Genomic DNA, 19799 nt, shown 5'->3' with positions numbered 1-19799 from the left:
TGCCACTTACATTTCTGTATTTTTTGTTTATGAAATGTTAACGAAACATACCAACCAGTAAATGAAGAATAACCATGAAACTGGAACCACACCAACGTATTTTAGTTTAGTGCTTTTGTCTTGACAATGCAAACGACTTCATCAGGTGTTATGAAATGTTTTGTATTTCACTCAGGCTGAACCTGAAATTGGTCAACACTGATCAGTGTGCTACCGCAGCAAACAAATATATAAGGAAACAGCATCACAAGCAGGCTGATTCATGTTATATAGGACCTGTGAATCTAAAAATCTAAGTTTTTTTGTTTTTTTAATACAGATTTATCCCTCCGGTGTCTGTCAGTCAACTATCCCACAATGATCAATCAGGCCCATCTCTTCCCCTTCCATGGTGCAAAAACAGACTGCAAGAGACAGTCTCACAGACTGCCATAAAAGGTTTTCCAGTGATGACCTAACTTCTCATCCCTCACAGCTGACATATGCACTTGCTAACTTGAAGGACCACAATGTCTCCCCTTTTTGAGGGTATGTACATGCTCTGAGACATTCCATCCCAGAAGGATACTGCTTTTGCTGCTTGACAGCACCAAGAACAAATTCCTGATCCATTTACTGTACACTACATTCATAGACAGACAGCACTACTACAGTACAACAGGCTGCCTTTCTTCACCCAAGAAAGGATTATCAGCTGCTCAGTCCTATCCTTCTCATTCAGAACCCCTGGTGCCTAAAGTGGTAATCAAACCTTGGTCATAGTCAAGGCTCCATCTCCCTCTCTACCCCACAGAGCCAGCACAATGTGTTTTACATATCCCATCTGCTTTCTTAGGAGGCGACAGATTGTGCATTAAGGGATTGTTAGCCTTTAAAATATCTTTAAATTATAGTAAAATGGAAGCACTGTCCACTTGGCTTCAGGAAGCCTTAGCACTTTTTTGTATTTATTTTCAGGTAAATCAGGTTGTCCTGCCAAAAACTGAAAAATTCATGCATACATTTCAAGGAAGCAATAAAATGATTTGTGACGGACACTGTTAGAGACACTTCTCAGTCTTCTTATCAGAATCTTACAAGGAGACTGAATCTACCTCACACATAAAAGTATACGTTTTCATGACGTGTCGGGAAGGAGTTCTTTTATTTATTTCTGAACCTCTGAGCACCTTTGTGGATTCATGTATCATGTGTCCAATCCATACATAAACATCACTCCAAAGAAGGAATCATCTTAGGTCCCTGCATTTTAACATAGTTTCTTGAACAGTAAAAAAAAACTCAGCAGCAAAGGACTTACAATCATAGGAGGGCCAAATCGTAACAGAGGTCAAATCAGATGAAGGAATAGATGCAGCTGAGGTGGATTAAAAAAATAAGAAGAAAGGACTGACCTCATCCATCACTAAAATCTCTAGACCAGGCATTATTTGAGAGGACACCAACAAAGGTCCTGAAGAAGGTCCTGCTAAAGTATTATTTTTTTGATAGCACACAGGATAATGAGGACTGTAGCACTTACTGATAACAATGGCTTGCCCCTGTAAATGGAAGTCATCTAAGTAGCAGTACCCTCCTCAGAAACACTACAAGATTTTAACTTTTTTCCCTCCTTGTCTCACTATAATCCATTTTCAAGGAGGAGGAATCACAAGTATTAAAAGCATATGAAAATGCAAATGCCTATACCGAAAGGACTGGCAAAGAATCACAAATTGGTATTTAATGCCAGAGTCTAAAGCAAAACAATAAACAGCAAATAAGTACCACTACACAGATGAAATTGCTCTTGAATCTAATGTGAGAAGTGAAGCTCTAGAAGTGGAAAGAACTGAAGAAGACTTTTAGCATGGTATCCATACATACAAGTGTCTCGTGAACTTACAAACATTATGAAATGGTACTTTGAGATCAGCTAAAGCCTTTATAGGGGAATCCCAAGACTGTTGATAAAACCTGTAACAGGACAAAAACAAGTTAGAGGGCACAAAAATACAGTTGTGTAAGATGCACTTACAATAACAGTAGAAGTTCAAATTTCAGTCTGGTGCAGAAACATTTTAACCATATGGGTTGTATTCTGCCAGGGACACAACAACCAGCCAGCTTCACAAAGCTCTAGATCCCTCCCACACTCTTCACTCTGACTGCTGATTGGACAGTCCAGAGGAGGGAAATCAGCAGAGTAAACAAATCTTCTGGACTTTCTTGCCCATAAGAGAAGTGTGTACTCATCCTGAAGCTTTAAAATGTATGAATAGTAACAAATAACTATTTACCAACAACTAACTAAACACAGAAGCAGAAGGATGGAGGGTGGATATAGCTACTGCATAGGGTTGCCACCTTCCTTCGTGGCGAAAACCGGAGTAAAGCCACAACCCTCGCGTCACCACTAACCCCACCCATCCCACCCCCTCTCCCACCCACATTCCGCCCATTTTGTGATGTCACAGTGACATCACTGCGGGGGACTCCGCCCTCTATCATTCCTGCTGCCTGCTTTCGACAGATTTACTATGCTTTTCTGTAAAAAAAAAAAAAAGCAAATCAGCCAATTTACAAACTTCGATAGTCTGTTTCCTTTTTGAAACAGAATACCAGAGTTTGTACAGTGTTTTCCGGACTACCGGAGAATCAGTTTGATTTCCGGGTTGTCCGGAAAAAAAACGGAGGGGTGGCAACCCTACTACTGCAGCAGTGAGGAATTCAAACATCCACTATTATGATAAGTGCAACTTACACAACTGTACAATGTTCATCACTGCTGAAGTAGCTCTTTGGATATATGGTTTGATTACCAAAGCCCACCCAACCTAGGAGGAGGAAGGATAACGATTCAAAGCAAAGCCAGTCCTGGGCCTGGAAGAGAAATCTAGTTTGTAATGCTTTGTAAAAGTACATACTGAGGACTAAGTTGCTGCCTGTAGAATGCTTCTGGATACCACCCTTTTCCGACATGCCACTATACATGCCAAGGCTCTAGTAGAATATGCCTTTCTACTGCCTGGAACTGATTTACCATAGTGGACATAACAAAAGGCAATATAGTTGAAGACAACCATCTCAAAATAGTGCGTTCTGACACATGCTGCCCTTTCTTAGTCCAGTCATGAGAAAGAAATAGCTGATCTTGTTTTCTAAAGGACTCAGATCTGTCAAGATAGTACCTAAACTGCCTATGCACATCTAGAGTACATAGAATCCTTTCTCCCTGGTTATGAAGATCTGAATAGAACACTGGGGGATTTGTGGCTTGATTCAAAGTAAAGTCTGAAATACCTCTGGGCATAAATGAGGGATTTGTTCTTAACGAGACTCCATCCTTACGAAAAAAACAGAAGGAATTCACCCACCATGAGAGTTTGTAACTCAGATACTCTTCTTGCAGATATCAGAGCAATAAGAAATACAGTTTTACTAGTTAATGAACCTTAAATCAGCCTGATGAGCTGGTTCAAAGACAGACAAAGTTAACTTTTCCAGTACAAAGTTAACATCCCAGGAAGGGGCCACCTGCTTTCTGGAATGGTTAATATATACCCCCTCCCTTTAAGAAAACATTTTACCAAAAACAGAGAAGAAAGGGGAGAATCCATGGACAGAGATGCTGAAATGACTGCAAGATGTACCCTCACAGGAATATGACAGACCACAGGGAAGTAACTCAGAAAAATATTTAAAAAACAATGTTACATAAACCCGAATAAGGCCCTGGTGACTGGCTAAGTAACAACTATAAAATCTTTTCCATTTGCTAATATAGGATTTCCTAATATCAGGTTTTCTTGTCTCCTATAGTATCTACTGCACATACTCATGAAAGAGATGCTTAAAATGAATCAACACTGAATCATCCAGGCACTTAGTTGAAGTGGTTTGAGACTGGGGTGTATCAAACTTCTCTGGTCTTGTGTGAGTAGGCCCAGTCAGAGGAAGCATGTGGCAACTGCCCTTGGCCAGTCCGATAAGAAGGGAAAAACAATAATGCCTGGACCAAAAGGGAGTCACCACAACAACTTTTGGGGAGTTCATCAAGTATTCATAATTACCCTGGGTATCAGTTGAAAGGGTGGAAATCTATAAAGGAACATCCCAGACCACAGAAAATGAAAATGCATGTTTCCAAGCTTGCCTGCAAGGAGCACTGGAGCAGAACCTGCTCAGTTGTCTGTTTTGAAAGGAGGCAAACTCATTTGAGGTGTTTCCCATAAATGGATCAACTCCTGGAGTTCCTCCTTGTTCAATGTCCATGTATGAGGGTCTGTCCTGGTCTTGCTCAGCATCCATTCATCCATCAATCCATCCATCTTCAACCCCTTTCCCCATTTTGCACATGAATATTAACCACTATATTTTGATCTTCCAAAATGTAAGATGCTTGGAGGGTTGCACAATTCTGTACATCTGACTCCCAAGCCACCATATCCAGAGGGTACGACCTTGTACCTCCTTGCTTATGTACCACATCTCTGCAGTGTTGTCTGTATCACTAAAGAGGTCCAGGGGACTATAGATAATGAAGCATAGATCACAGCTAACATTTCTTTGACTCTGATGTGCTTTGGCCTGTCAGGCCTTGTACCTTCACCCTGAAAGAAACTGCTCCTCAAGCAAAAGTTTACGTGTATGTAGTTACAGACTGACTGGGGATCTGTGCAGAAAAGGACATACCTGGATTTACACCATTTGTTGATGCAATTAGTGAAGTAAATTTTTTACAAAACCCACAACTGGCATCTGAAACACTAGGGAATGAAGATACTGGGTCCATTTTTTTTTTAAATACAAACCACTGAATTTTTCTCGTATGTAATTTGTTGAGTGGAATCATGAGAATCATAGAGGCCATGAACCCTACAGTCCTGAGATATTCTGTTGTAAAAATCTGAAACTAATACAGAAGCTCAGGAAAGTTTCCAGTTAAAAATCCACCTTTTCCAGTGTAAGAAAATCCTTATGCTGAGAAGAGTCTATAAGGTGGCACAGGAACAGAGCGGGTGTTTCTGCAGTTGCATCCTATTTAGGCCTCTAGGCATCAAATATTGCTTGATTATAATTTGTATCAGTAATTTCAAAACCATGCTACATACAAAGTATTAAAATATTTCATCTTAAAGCTTACACTACGGCAAACACAAGTGTTGGTATTTGGCCTCTGTCGACTGCAGGTAAAGAAATATTAATTGTTCTACATATTTATTAATATTGTCATACATTTCATATTTTTCTAAATATTTCAACAGCCAGGTAGCACAGACAGAACTGCTTAACGCATATGAAAGCTCTCAGCTGGATGAACAAAATGCTGCTATCAGTGTATAACTTGAGTGGTTGCTGAGATACTGTAAGTTGATCATTAAATATTATAGATTCATAGATTGGTACTAGGCTATCGGCCCTAGGGCCTATACAAGCATAGCCATAACAATTCCCTGGCTACTTCTTCCCACAATATTTACTTCCCTGGACTGCTGTCTAGCAGGGCGACTGACGTGATCCCCGGGGTGAATTTCCCATCTTCCATCCAATCGTCAAGGTTCCTTTTGAAGTGGGCCAAAGAGGCGCTCTGCTTGACATGTATGGCCAGTCTATTCCAGAGTCTGGGGAGTCTCTGGGTCAGGAACCTATCCCTCCAGCATGTTTTGTTCATTGTGATGACAAGGTTTAGATCCCTGAAGCGTGTGGCTCTGAGGGATTGAAATTTCTTTGTATGTAGCATGTCCAACAGCTCTGGGTTTGACATGGCCTTGTATGTTAAGCAGAGATAGCCTCTGAGTAGACGATATGTGACAGAGTATAGCTGGAGTTTTTTTAGACTGTCAGCATAGGGCACCTGCTTTAGGCCTGTGATTCTTTTAGTGAGGTATTTCTGCGGCCTTTCCAGTTGTTGCAGATGTCTTGAGAGATACATACCAAACGGGGCATTCTATTCTATAATGGGTCTAATGAGGGATGAGTACAGTGGGACAATGACGACCTTTTTTGTGGATGAAGAGCCCTTAGTGATGAGGTGTGCCACATAGAAGGATTTCCTGACTGCTGTGGCGATGAGGTTATCGAAGGTGAGACCATTGTCCACCTATGTCCCCAAGTCTCTTATCACACTTTCGGTGTTTAGTGTACTGCTGCCTATGTGGTAATTCATGGGTACATGTTTTTTCCCAAAGGGGATAACTATAGATTTCTTGGCATTGAGCTTGAGCCCATGGCTCTGGCAGCAAGCATCTGTTTCTGTAAGGCTCTTCTGTAGAATATCCACATCATTTGTGGATTCAATAATGGCTCCCAGTTTGCAGTCATCTGCGAACTTTGTTAGCCAGAGTCCCCTAGTGTTGGCCTGTACTTCAGAGAAGTAGCGGTCCCAGGACTGAACCCTGAGGTACTCCACTTGTCTGGAGCTGGATTTGGAGTCGGCTACTTTTACAGTCTGGGTTCTGTCAGTAAGCCAGTTGGCAACCCATCGAGTGATATAGGGATTTATGCCCAGCTTAGTAAGTTTAGCAGTGATTCCAGAGTGGGGGATGGTGTCGAAGGCCTTGGCGAGGTCCAGATAGGCAGTGTGGACCGCCTTACCCTCGTCCACAGCTCTGGAGACTGATTCGAAGAAGTTAAATCAAGTTCAGGAGACAAGATTGGCCCTGCACGAACCCAAACTGGGTGGGGTCCAGTGTTTGAAAGTTGCCAGTGTCTTTGTTTATAAGTTCCATGATAATAAGTTCCATGATAATGCATCCCATGCCCTTGCAGATCAGGCTCATCAGACTGATGGGATGGTACTCCTGGGATCCAAGATGGAGCCCCCTTGTAGAGTGGGATAACTGTAGCTGTGCACCACTCAGTGGGCACGAAGCCTGAGGTGAGGCTATGATTAAACATGACACTTAGGTGAGGTGCCAGTTCATTTTGTAGTTCATGTAGTACACAGCCCGAGATGTCATCTGGTCCCATGGATGCTGTATTCTTAGCTTTGGAGAGTGCGGTTTCTACCTGTGTGGCCGTGATTACCGGAATTTGCCAATCTTTTGGTACTGAGATGGGCTCTTTAGGGGGTGAAGTTGCACTAAATCAATCTGCCAGGATATTGGCAATATCCTTGGGATCAGTATATTTAATGCCATTCTGTTGTAGCTCACAGCAGATCTGAGCATTGACATTTAGATTCTTGATGTAACTATGGAATGCCTTGTGGTTGTCTTTGGAATCTTTGGCAATTTTATTTTCATAACTAGCTTTGGAGGATTTTATGAAGGATCTCAGCTTCTTAGTGAGGCTGGTAAGGGAGTTTTTTGTGTCCTGGGATTTTCCTCTTTTCTGCAACAGTTTTCTTCCTTCTGTTGTATAGTTTGTTTATGGCAGGGGACCACCAGATTGGCTTCCTTTTTTTGGGAGGAGAGCGCCTTGGTTCTATCTGGGATGGCACGATTCATGTACAAGTGGATGTGCTCGTACAGTGCCTTAGTGTAGGATTCAGCAGTCGAACTTTCAGCTCCCGTCTACATGGGTGTCATGAAGTTGGTCACTTCTGACTTGAATAGCATGAAGTTGGCTTTGGAGAAGTTTTTTATGGAGGCTTCCTTACTGGGGGGATGGGGGTGGGATGTGGATGTCAAGGACGATTAACTTATGGTCAGACCTGACTAATGAGTGGGTGACCACTGGTGTGGGTCATCTATCTCCTATGTTGGTAATGGCCAGATCTAGGATATTGGAGCCCCTGATGGGACAATGGATTAGCTGATCCAGGGCATTGGAATTTATGAATTCCAAGAACCGTTGGGAAAAGGTGTTGCTACCCAAGTAGTTTTCCTAGCTAGTGCAGGGTAGTTGAAATCACCCAGTATTAGGGTGCTTGGTTGTATCTTAATATTTTCCAGTATGTTTAGAAAGGTGTAGTGAGAATCTTGGAGCATGGTGGGGGATTTGTACTGAGCTACAGTTTGGATTGCAGTCTTACCTAGTTAGGTATGAATTCTGTCTCAAAGGATCACCATGTTCTGAAACAGGCTCCCCATCCATACAAAGCACATATATTTATTTATTTATTTAACTGGAAACTCTGATTGTGACAGAGCCCATTTTCAGCAGAGGCCCATGGAGAAAAGCTCCAGATGCATGTCTTTGGAATGTCGGTGGAAACCCAATCAAATGCATGGAGGACATGCAGACTCTGCACAGAAGGCAGCCCAGCCAAGAATCAAACCGGAGAACCTCTTGTTGTGAGGAAACAATGCTAACCACTGCATCTCCCATATATATGTCTCACCAACATGTCTTATTTATGTCACAAGTAAAATTTAAATCCTAGAATCTAGTGGTTCTGATGCTGTTCATTTTGCAGACGTGCAAAAGATCCATCAGAGCTAGATCAGAGGAAGACTTGTGTGCCAGGCATAGATCACCTCTCAGTAACCATTAGGAGACCAAGTATAAAGACAGGGCTTTAAGGCAATCTGCACAGGACAATAGGTTCATAGGTGTTTACTAAGATAATAACCACTAGGACCACAAGGGCTTTTTAATCCTAGCCATGCATCCCAAATCTCTAACAAGTTCTGAGACACTTGATGGGTGAAAGCAGGGGCTTGGGAGATGAAACATTTACAAGCACAGGCCTGGAAGATGAGTTTATATCCTGGATTCTACTGGTAAGGAACCTTTATGGGCATTTTAACTGTTGTATATGACTGGTCACGTACATGTCAAAGGGAGGATTATACTCAGTGATGGGTATAATAAGGGCTGAATAAACTGCCACTATGACTTCCCTGAACTTGGATGCCATGCCCTTATAAAAGTTGGGAGACAGAATTAATCTTTTACTACCTTGGCTACATGTTTACCAGAGGTCAGATTACCCTAAACATATGTTCCCAGACCCCTGACTTTCAGGTCAATTCTTGGGGAAGTCTTCCTGATACAGTAATTAGCCTGGGTGGCAGTATTCTCAAAAAGCACTATAATGTACTTCTTGGCCTTTAGCTTTAATTCATAATTTTGGCACCCATCATTTGTCTGTGCTAGGCTCTCTTGTTAGATGTTTGTGTCATGGAGGACTCTATGATAGTTTCCAATTTCACAGTCATCTGCAAACATGGTCAGCCAAAGGCCCATGACATTACACTTTACCTCAGAGGCATAGACAGATGACAAATAGCAGTGGTCCTAGCATGGAGCCCGGAGGTACCCCATTGGTGACCAGTCTCTTAGTGGAGGTGGTCTCACCAATCCTGACTTCCTGGATCCTGGCAGTGAGCCAGCTGGTAATTCAGTGAGTTATATAAGGGTTTATGCCCAGTTTTGTGAGTCTAGCAACTATACCAGAGTAGGGTATTGTATTGAATGGGCTAATTTCTATCTCTTTTATCTTTCTGCTATAAAAACCGCATTTGCATGTTTTTTGCGCTTGTATCAGCTCAGCAAGATCCTGCCCAGGTGTCCTGCAGAGTCCTACAGCACCAGAGAGAGACTAGAGAGACTTTGGAGTGTTTAAGTACCATTTTTCTGCTTTTTCTTGCTGTTTATTGTTAATCCCGTCTAAACGCTCGGTTTCTGGCATTTATTGATTCTCAAAAAGCTTGTTTTTAACTGCATTTGTACTTATTTACTGCCTACACTTTAAAAAGTCATTTTTGTCTTAAACTGCATTATTTAACTGTTATTGGCTTCACACTAAAGTGCGACAGCAATTTCTGTATTTTAAAAGTGTTTTTTCTGCTGTATCTGTTCTATTTTTGAAAAAAAAAAATTTCCTATTTCCTGCCTTTCTAAGCTAGAAAAGTCTGGTTTTCAGATATTTGCTGGTACCTGGACTGTGTTGAAGCTTCTGTGTTGCCCATACCTTACTTGGATAGAAGGAAGTTACTCTGTTCACCAGTGAGAGTGGGGAGCTTTGAACAGCCTACCTGTCCTTGGAGGAGTGGTTTCAGCCCAGAAATTGTAGTTTTATTGGCCATTTTGGGCTAATTTCTATCTCGTTTATCTTTCTGATATAAAAACCACATTTGCGCGGTTTTGTGGATAGCTCAGCAGCGGTTAGCTAGGGTTAAACTATCTCCGGCTCCACAGAGTCTGGTCTTCAGTTTTTCCCTTAGTACTAGCCAGTTCTTTCAGTTCTAGCACTCAAATCAGCGCCTTCGGACTTGCACTTGCTTAAAAAAGTGACTGAAGCACTAATAATTTATAGTACTCTATCCCCAACATTTGTTTGTAGGGAACAGTCAAATTACTCTCCCCTACCATCTTAACAAGCCCAACATTTGTTTGTAGGGAACAGTTAAATTACTCTCCCCCACCAGCTTAACAAGGAAAAGTTCCTCAACCCATTCAGGCATGTCCAAAGGCCAGTTCCCAGTGTATTCTCCTGATCACCTGATGAATCTGGGCATCCTGAGGCAATGTCACAACTGCCTCACATACACAGACAACCCTCTCCTCCTACCACACGACACCAAAATCTGAGAGAGATGCACTTACACAGCAAAACTTGAGGCAAAGCTCTCTCCAGCCACGAATGGAATAGACAGTCAAGAGGAGAAGTTAACCTGCAATACTACACATAGACCCATCACATCTGCAACTGCAAATCCCACACATAGATACACAAAGACATACTTGGAGGCTCTGAATAAAAATCTCTGGAAACAACAGAGACCTCCAAAGCAGATACACAAGCAACCTTCACCCACAAACACACCGCAACCAACACATAACCTCCAAAACCAGTGTGCCACACAACCATAGCCCATAAGGCATAACATCATACCTAACACACTTGTAATAGGAGACTCCATAGTCAGGCACACTGATGTCCCACTCACCAGGCTGGACAAAGAGAAGGTTACTGTCAGCTGCTTGTCAGGCGCCAAAATCCGTCACATCACACAGGCACTCAGGTCACTCCATAACAAGTACAAATATGACTTTGTCATTGTCCATGTTGGTGTGAATTACCTGAGACATACCTCCCTGGACTACATGAAGAGACATAGAAGAGCTCTCTGATCATGTAACCAAGGCGGGTATGACCCTAGCCCTGAGTAGCATCTTACCTTCACCAAGAATGATACCTCAGTACAAGGAAAAAAACAATAAATTTCAACAATTGGCTAAGCTTCTGGCGTCATTCAAAGGGGATCCAGTATCTGTCTGCCTGCAATGACATGCTCGACAAGCCATGACGCTCTGCCAGAGATGGCTTGCACCAGTCACCCCTGGGATTCAGGATACTGGCCAGGGCTCTTGCCACCCCCATAGTGCCTTTTTTAGGCAAGGCTCAAAAGACAAACCCACCAGCATAAGTACTAGTAACAAAAAACTGAGGGTAATGCTGCTCAATGCCAGGAGTTCAAACCTCAAAATGTACACACTCGGGGCTCTTCTCAAAATGGAGAACATCGATATTTGTGCAATAACTGAGACCTAGTTCAAGGCTCAAGAGAGCACCCCAGCGATTCCAGGCTACAACTCATACCACATATTTAGGCCACAAAACCTGGAACGAAACACCAAAGGAGGAGGCGTACCCATATTCATCAAGGATAACCACAACTCCAGACTAGTTGCAAAGTATGATGCCTCAGAGATTATCCAAGTGCAACTGACAATGGGCAAAACTGCAATCCAGATTGTAGCTCACCACCCCTGCCCCAAGACCCCCACTCCTCATTCCTCGAGGTACTGGAAAACATGAGGGTCCAACCAAACACCCTAATACTGGGTGATTTCAATTACCCAAACATCAACTGGGAAAACTACTCAAGCACTAATACCTTTGTGCAACGTTTCCTGGAATATATTAACTCAAATGCCCTGGACCAGCTTATCAACACCCCCACAAGGGGCAACAATATACTAGACCTGGTCAGCACCAACATGGGGGACAAGTGCTCCATACCCGAGGTAAATTCCTCGTTGGTTACATCAGACCACATACTCATCACCCTCGATATCCACATAACACCCGCCCCCCAAGGAAACCACAGTGAAAAACGTCTCCAAAGCAAACTTTATGCTACTTAAGACAGAGGTGGCAAACTTCGATACTCCCATGCAGAATGACAAATGTGGTTGAATCTGCTGTAGCCTACACAAAAGCACTCTATAAGCATTTACATGAGTGCATGGACAATGCTATCCCGAACAAAACCAAGGCCCATTCCTCCAAAAAAGGAAACCAGTCTGGTGGACCCCGGCCATAAACAAGCTTTATAACAGAAGGAAGAAATTATTACAAAAAAAGAGTAAAAACCCAGGAATGGAGGAGCTCCCTGACCAACCTTAGCAAAAAGCTAAGATCCCTTATAAAATCCTCAAAGGTGAGCTTTGAAAGAAACATCACAACGGACACCAAAGATAACCACAAAACATTTTTTAGTTATGTCAATAACGTAAATGGCAACTCTCAGATCTGCTCTGAGCTACAGCACAACAGTTCAAAATTCACGGAACCAACTGACATCGCCAATATACTGGCATATAGGTTCAATGCAAACTTCACCCCACCCTCACCCCCTAAAGGGCCCATATCTATACCAGAAGATTGCACTGCCCCCTTAATCACAGACACTCAGGTGAAAAAGGCACTTTCTAAAGCAAAAATCACAGCATCCATGAGACCAGGCTGAGTGTTACATGAACTCCAAAACGAACAAATCCCTCACCTAAATACCATGTTTAACCACAGCCTCACCTGAGGCTATGTGCCCACTGAGTGGTGCATGGCAACGGTTGCCCCACTTCACAAAGGGAGGAGCCACCACCAACCCCGGGAACTATCGCCCCCACCAGCCTGACGACCCTCGTCTACAAGGCCATGGAGAGCATCATCATGGAACTCAGAAACAACAACATTGGGAACCTACAAACCCTAGACCCTACCCAGTTTGGTTTCGTAAAGGACAGGCCATGTCTTCTAAACCTGGTTGACGTTTTCAAGACGGTCACCAAAGCAATCGATGAGGGAAAGGTGGTCCACACGGCATACCTTGACCTTGTAAAAGCCTTTGACACCATTCCCCATGCGGGAATTATAGACAAACTCACTAACCTAAATATAAACCCCTACATTACAAGATGGGTTGCCAACTGGCTCACGGACAGAACCCATACAGCGAAAATAGGAAACGCTAGGTCCAACTGCAAACCTGTGACAAATGGAGTACCCCAGGGATCAGTCTTGGGAACTCTCCTGTTCGGTATTTACTTCTCCGAGGTACAAGCAAACACAGAGGGACTATGGCTAACAAAGTTAGCAGATGACTGAAAACTGTGTTCCATAATTGAGACTCCTACTGACATAGATATCCTTCATAAGGGTCTCACTGAAACAGATACATGGTGCCAAAATCATGGCCTCAAACTAAATGCCAAAAAGGGTATTGTCACCCCCTTCGGGAAAAAACAAGTGCCTACGAATTACCACATAGGTGGCAGATCACTTAACACAGAGTGTGATAAGACACCTAGGGACCCAGGTGGATAGTAACCTCTCCTTCGATAACCACATTGCTAAAGTGGTTAGTAAATCCTTCTACATGACCTATCTTATAACAAAGGAGTTTGCATCTAGAAAAAAGGAAGTTATTTGTCCCCTTCTACTCATCACTCATTAGACCCATTATTGAGTACAATGCCCCATTCAGGATTTACCTTACTAGACACCTGCAACAACTGGAGAGGCCTCAAAAATACCTCAACAAGAGGATAACTGGCCTAAAACAAATGCCCTATGCCACCAGGCTAAAAATAGTCCAACTGTACTCAGTTGCATACTGGCTACTCAGAGGTGATCTCTGCCTGACATACAAGGCTATGTCAAACCCCGAATTGCTGGAAATGCTCCACCTAAGGAAAACCCAATCTACCTGAGCTACACACTCTAGGGACCTTAACCTGACCTCAACAATAAACAGGACTTGTTGGAGGGACAGATTCGTGTCCCAGAGACTCCCACTGCTCTGGAATAAGGTCCCCATATATGTGAGGCAGAGCTCCTCATTAGCGCTCTTCAAGAGGAATCTTGATTAGTGGATGGGGAACAGGAAATGCACCCCGGGAATCACTTCTGTAGCCCTGCTCAACAGAGGCGCAGGTAACTAAATCACATGGGAGGTGCAAGCTGAAACATTTTGGCTAGGCTTAATTATGCCCTAGGGCCAATAGCCTAGTACCTACCTATGAACCTATGAATGCCTTAGCCAGGTCCAGGTATGCACTGTTTTCTCCTCATCCATTGCCTTAGTGGCCTTCTCAAAGTCATCCACCAATTTTAAGGCATGACTTTCTCTTGACAAAGTCAAACTAGGTTGGGCTCAGTGTATGAAAGTTGCCTATGTCTTTCATCATTTCCATGATAATTCGTTCCACAGCTTTGCATATTAGAGTAGTCAAATCTAATAGGTCTGTAGTTTCTAGGGTCAGTTGATGGTCCAACCTTGTGAAGTGGGAAAACTGTTGCAGTCCTCCATTCTTGTGGTACAAAGCCTGTTTTGAGCCTATAGTTAAAAAGTGACTAAAGTGGTCTTGACAGGTCATGTTTCAAGCTATTTAAGAGACATCCTGGATATTGTTGGGGCCCATTAAGACTCCATTTTTGACATTAGTGAGCGCCACCAGGACCTGTTCCTTGCTACTCACTGGGGGTTATGCTAGTAGGTATTTAATGGGGGAAGAGTCAGGGGGAAGTAGAGGGTGAACTCTGAGCTGAATTTGTTAGCCAGCAAATTTACTATGTTGCTCTGTTCAGTGGATGTGGCACCACTGACCACCAGCTTGGTACACTGATGTGTGCTACCTTTGAGGTTTTGGACACAGCTGTAGAAGGCCTTGTGGGTGTCTTTAGCCTGTGAGGCAATCTTGACCTCGTAACTGGCTTTCTTGGATTTAATTAACCCACTTCACTTCCTGTTTAGTTTAATTAGAGAGCTCCTATTGTTGTGGGAGCTGTTCTTCCTGATACCATACTAAGGTTAGGATTCCACCAATGTGGTTTGTTTTCGGTTTTCTTCTAGTAAGTAAAGCTGGGAGGGGCACTGAATTTTGACAAACTATCGCTTAAATAGGATGTAGTTTACTTTGGAATAGTTCAACAGTTACATGGTTTGCCGGGATTACAGAGTTTAATTTTATTTCAAAAGAGACAGCCTTGTGGTCTGACTTCACCAGTGAGGATGTTACACGGGGGTGGGGTGGGGGGTAGTGCACTCCCATATTGGCGAGTTCCAGGTCCTGTATGTTTTTTCCTCTGGTGGATGTGCACACTATCTAGACAATAGTATTTGTGTTAGTAATGTCCAGGAATCATTATGCCTAACAGTATGAGGCAGTTTGTTTCCCAGTCTAAAGAGGGGTAGCTAAAGTCTCCCATGAATAGGGTATTTGGTTTAATAGTGAGTGTCATCAGTACATCTAAGTACAAGCTATGGGATTCTAGGGACATACTATAGCTTGCTAGGATATGGGACTTTGTCTGTGGTGATTTGATATGGATAAATTCCAGGGCTTTGTCCTATTTAACATAGACTTATGCTTGTTGCTAATATAGATTGAGACCTTTTGTCCCTGTCCATGCTGCAAAAGGTCTAAATGTGTGGAAGGCACTGAAGTCTTGCACTGCTAGAATACTCTCTGTCACGATTTAAACCATGTCACGGTAACAATTTAGATGTCTATATTCTCCACAGTGAAGAGAGCTTGTAGGGTGTGGAGTTTTTTTACTTAGGCTGCTAGCATTCAGCAGTAACACCTTTAGGTTTCTTTAGACTTTATTTGCTATGTCAGTAGGTTTGCCTATTTGGCATTGCCTAAAAAGGAGAGATGGATAAAGTTTTAGCCAATATTCGCACGTCTAGGCAAGACAAGTGCAGACCATCCTTTGTAAAGCAATGTGATATCTTAACCATTCCGCCCATGCTGACAAACATTGAATCCCCCTGGAAAGACACCCAAAACTAAGCCAATTATTGAAGTCAGTCATCTTTCATTTGTACTGTGGCATCATCCTTGGTGAAGGTAGAATGCTGTTCAATGCAAAGCACATACCCGCCAGAGACAAATATTCAAAGAAATCAACAATGTCTCTCTTCATATGGTCCACAGAAGTATGTTCCAGCTTATTAACACCCATATGGACAATGACATAATCATACTGCTTCCTGTGGTGTACTGACATGAGTGCATGTGTAACTTGACCAATCCTGCCTCCAGATAATTTATTTATTTATTTAATGACCGATTGACATTTGATTACCAGGGAATTCCGACTGGCTAGAAGCCCACTTTCAGCGATGGCCTGGGGAGAAAAGCTCCAAATTATTACAAAACATTTTAAGAACAATATTTTCACAACCTTTAAAAATAAAACAAAAACATCTGCAGTTTAAATAATTATAACAAATTAGACATACTACAAAAAATTGATTAAGAATTGCTACAAGTTATACAACAATCATTTAACATTTAGAGGAATTTTACAAAGTTTGCATAGAAATTACAGGTAAGTTACCTTAATAGAAACAGGAATTGCAATATAAATTGAGAGAAAAAAAGGCTTATGGTATATTTAGAGAGAAAGCCAGGGAAGAGAATTTGATAGAAGCAATGAAGTGAGTGAAGAAGGGAGAATAAGGAGGTATAAGGAATGAAAAGCTACTTGTTCACATTTAGGGATATAGTTTATCCTAGTTTTGCACAAGAACAGAGTAGTTTTGAAAGATGGAAAGGAAGGTACTGACTGATTTCCAGGCCTTAGTAACCTTGTACAATTACAAATAATGCCCAGCAGATTTGATAGGTTTGTAGACGGATGGGAGTTTTTGGTCACTGGATCGCAGTGATTAACTGAAAACATAGTTGTGTAGAAGAAGTTTTACTGCTGGACAGGCAGATGGAAGCTGGATAATTTTACAGGTGGTAAGAAGCTGTGTATGTCAGCTGATGATGCAATTCTAACCAATGTAGGCTTTTTAGTGCTAAACAGTGGTGGGTTCTGAAAAAAGAAGTTATGTCTTACCATAATGTTCCATCTGTGTTGTAGATCTTTGTTCATTCATTACTGATATGACCTCAATTCCGTCCTCGGAACCGATACGGCCGTTTCCCAGTTCGCGCAAGCCAAAAACTCTCAGCTAAGAACCTACTCACAATGCCCCTCTCCTAGTTACTCCAGATTCAGTATGCCTACCCTAGATAAAAGATGTAGTACTAGAAAAAATAGTAGGAGGCTCTGTTTGAGCAAATACTCTAACCAGGACTTCCTAAAGTCCACCAGCAGTCCAGGCAGGGGGAAGGAGGGCAGGAAGTAATGAATTAACAAAGATCTACAACAGAGATGGAACGTTATGGTAAGATGTAACATCTTTATCTGATGTTGTAAATCTTTGTTTCTTTGTTTATTCATTACAGATAGGACAGAGTCCCCAGCTACTGGAATCCTGGGTGGCCCTAAGGAAGGATACTCCTGAGCACCATAGAACCAAAAGATGCACGTCCCCTGGAGCTCAAATCCAATTTGTAATGAGATATAAAGGTATGAGGTCTTGCCCAAGTGGCTGCTGCACATATATCGTCCATACAGGTTCTGGAATGAAAAGCTACAGAAGTAGCCATAGATGTGGTAGAATGAGCAGTTATTCTGGAAGGTAAGGATAGCTTATTCTGTTGGTAGATAAAGGTAATGATGTTTCTAAGCCAAGAGGATAAAGTCACTTTGGAAATGGGTTTACCCAATCTGGGTCCTGCAAAGGCCACAAACAATTGGTCTGTTTTCCTGAAAGATTTAGTCCTGTCCAAATAACAATGAAGCTGCCAGTGCACATCAAGTGCGTGCAAAAGGTACTCCCCTCTATTAGAATGCCTTGGGAAGAAAACCGTCAGGTTAATGGAAAAGCCAGAAATGACCTTGGGCAAGAAAGAAGGGTCAGTATGAAGGGACATCCTATCTGTGTGGAAGATCAAGTAAGGACTCTTGACACTCAAGGCCTGCAGCTCAGATACTCTTCTCGCTGAGGGGAGTGCTACTAGAAGTATGGTTTTCCATGACAAAAATTTCTAATCATATGAATCAAAGGGCTTGAAGGGAGAACCTGTGAGAGACTGAAGCACCAGAGTCAAATCCCAGGGTTCTAAGGGAGGTTTAACATGTAATACTCTCTTCAAAAAGGTCTTGCACAGGCGGTGTGACATACTTGAAAAATTATCAAGACCATTATGAAAATTGACGATAGCTGCTAAATGTACAGTGATTGTTGAAGCTGAGGCTCCTGCATGTAAAAGAGTATTGTAGGATCTTTTGAATAGGCATAGAGAAAGGGTCTAAGTTCTGGTCTTTGGTCCAAACAGAGAACCTAGTCCATTTACTAGAATAAACCTTTCTAGTGGAAGGTTTGTGTGAGGCCAGAAGCATTTCAACAGGAGATGGGATGTCAGGCAGCCTGGCAATCACTGGAAGTGGAGGAACCAAGCTGTGAGCTTGAGACTGTGCAAGTTTGAATGAATCAGTCCCTGAGGATGAGATAACAGGTCCTGGGAATGATCCAGGATCCACGGGCTGTGAATCAGACGAGGCCATAGAAACAGGAACCAGACTTGATGTGGCCAGTAGGGAGCAATGAGGATCACTTTGCTTTTCAACCTCTGAGCTTTCTGGAGAAATTTTGGAATGAGGGGAAATACATACAGAAGACCCGGAGGCCAAGCGTACATAAGAGCGTCCCTCGGTGGTTCCCCCTGAGGGGGGAATCAAGGCACAATAGCTTCTGCATTTGTAGCTTAGAGGGGAAGCAAACAGGTTGCAGAAAGGCTTTCCGCAATGTTGGAAGATCCGATCTGCTATTACAGGGTTGAGAGACTACTCTCGTGAGGCATCAGGATGTTCCTTCTCAGATTGTCCGCAATAAGGCTGGAACTCCCGGGAATGTGGTTGCTATAAAAAAGCAAATGGAAGCTATCTCCCTTTGCCAAATCCTCATGGCTTCCCGACACAGGGGGTAAGATCCGGTTCCACCTTGCTTGTTGATATACCAGACAACTGACATGTTGTCTGACTGAATTGCAATGGTCTCTGACGGTAGGGTTGCATGGAACGCTTGTAACGCTAACAGAACTGCCCTCAGTTCCAGGACATTTATGTGCAAGTTGGCCTCGATGGGGGCCTAGGTGCCTTGGACAGTCTTTCCCTGGAAATGCCCACACCCTAACAGTAAAGCATCCGTGGTCACCGTGGCCATGGGTTGGGGAAGACAGAACAGTCGACACCAAAGATTCGTTTGTGGCTTCATCCACCATAGCATTTCTTCCTTGCAACGGTTTGTAAGGTGTATCATGTGGTTGAGTGGGTGGGTTAACAATGACCATTGTGCGGAAAGAAGCCACTGCAGGATTCTCATGTGCAGTCTTGCCAGTGGTACTAATGTAATGGCAGCTGCCATGGAGCCCAAGAGTTGAAGTACAAGATATGCTGGTACATATGTGTGAGGAAAAAGGTCTTGGATTTGGTGTCTTATTTTCAAAAGCCTGTGAGGGGGGAAGAGAAGCTTGACAGGATGTTGTGTCGAAGACCACTCCAATAAATTCCAGTGTCTTCGTTGGGGACATCTGAGATTTGTCTTTGTTGATTGTAATCCCCAAGCGGAGAGCGAGACCTTGAGTATAAGAGAGGCTGCGGACTAGGAGATTCCTGGTCTGAGTGGTAAGAAGCCAGGCGTCTAGATAGGGAAACACCTGGAATCCTTGTAGTTGAAAATGAGCTACCACAACTGCCATACATTTGGTTAACACTCGGGGCTGTCGAGAGACCGAAT

The 19799-nt window shown here is 42.9% G+C and overlaps 1 protein-coding gene across 1 annotated transcript in view; it reads right to left on the bottom strand.

The window, feature by feature from the left end:
- The window catches only part of REXO5 (RNA exonuclease 5), a 1525618-nt gene that overhangs the window by 918521 nt on the left and 587298 nt on the right, over positions 1-19799 (bottom strand). The window lies entirely within an intron of this gene.

This window comes from Protopterus annectens, chromosome 12.part0 (genome assembly GCF_019279795.1).
Source record: "Protopterus annectens isolate FY-2018-M chromosome 12.part0, PAN1.0, whole genome shotgun sequence".
NCBI lineage: Eukaryota > Metazoa > Chordata > Ceratodontiformes > Protopteridae > Protopterus > Protopterus annectens.
Note: the sequence above shows the minus strand (reverse complement) of the source record. Positions and strands in the feature narration are given on the sequence as shown.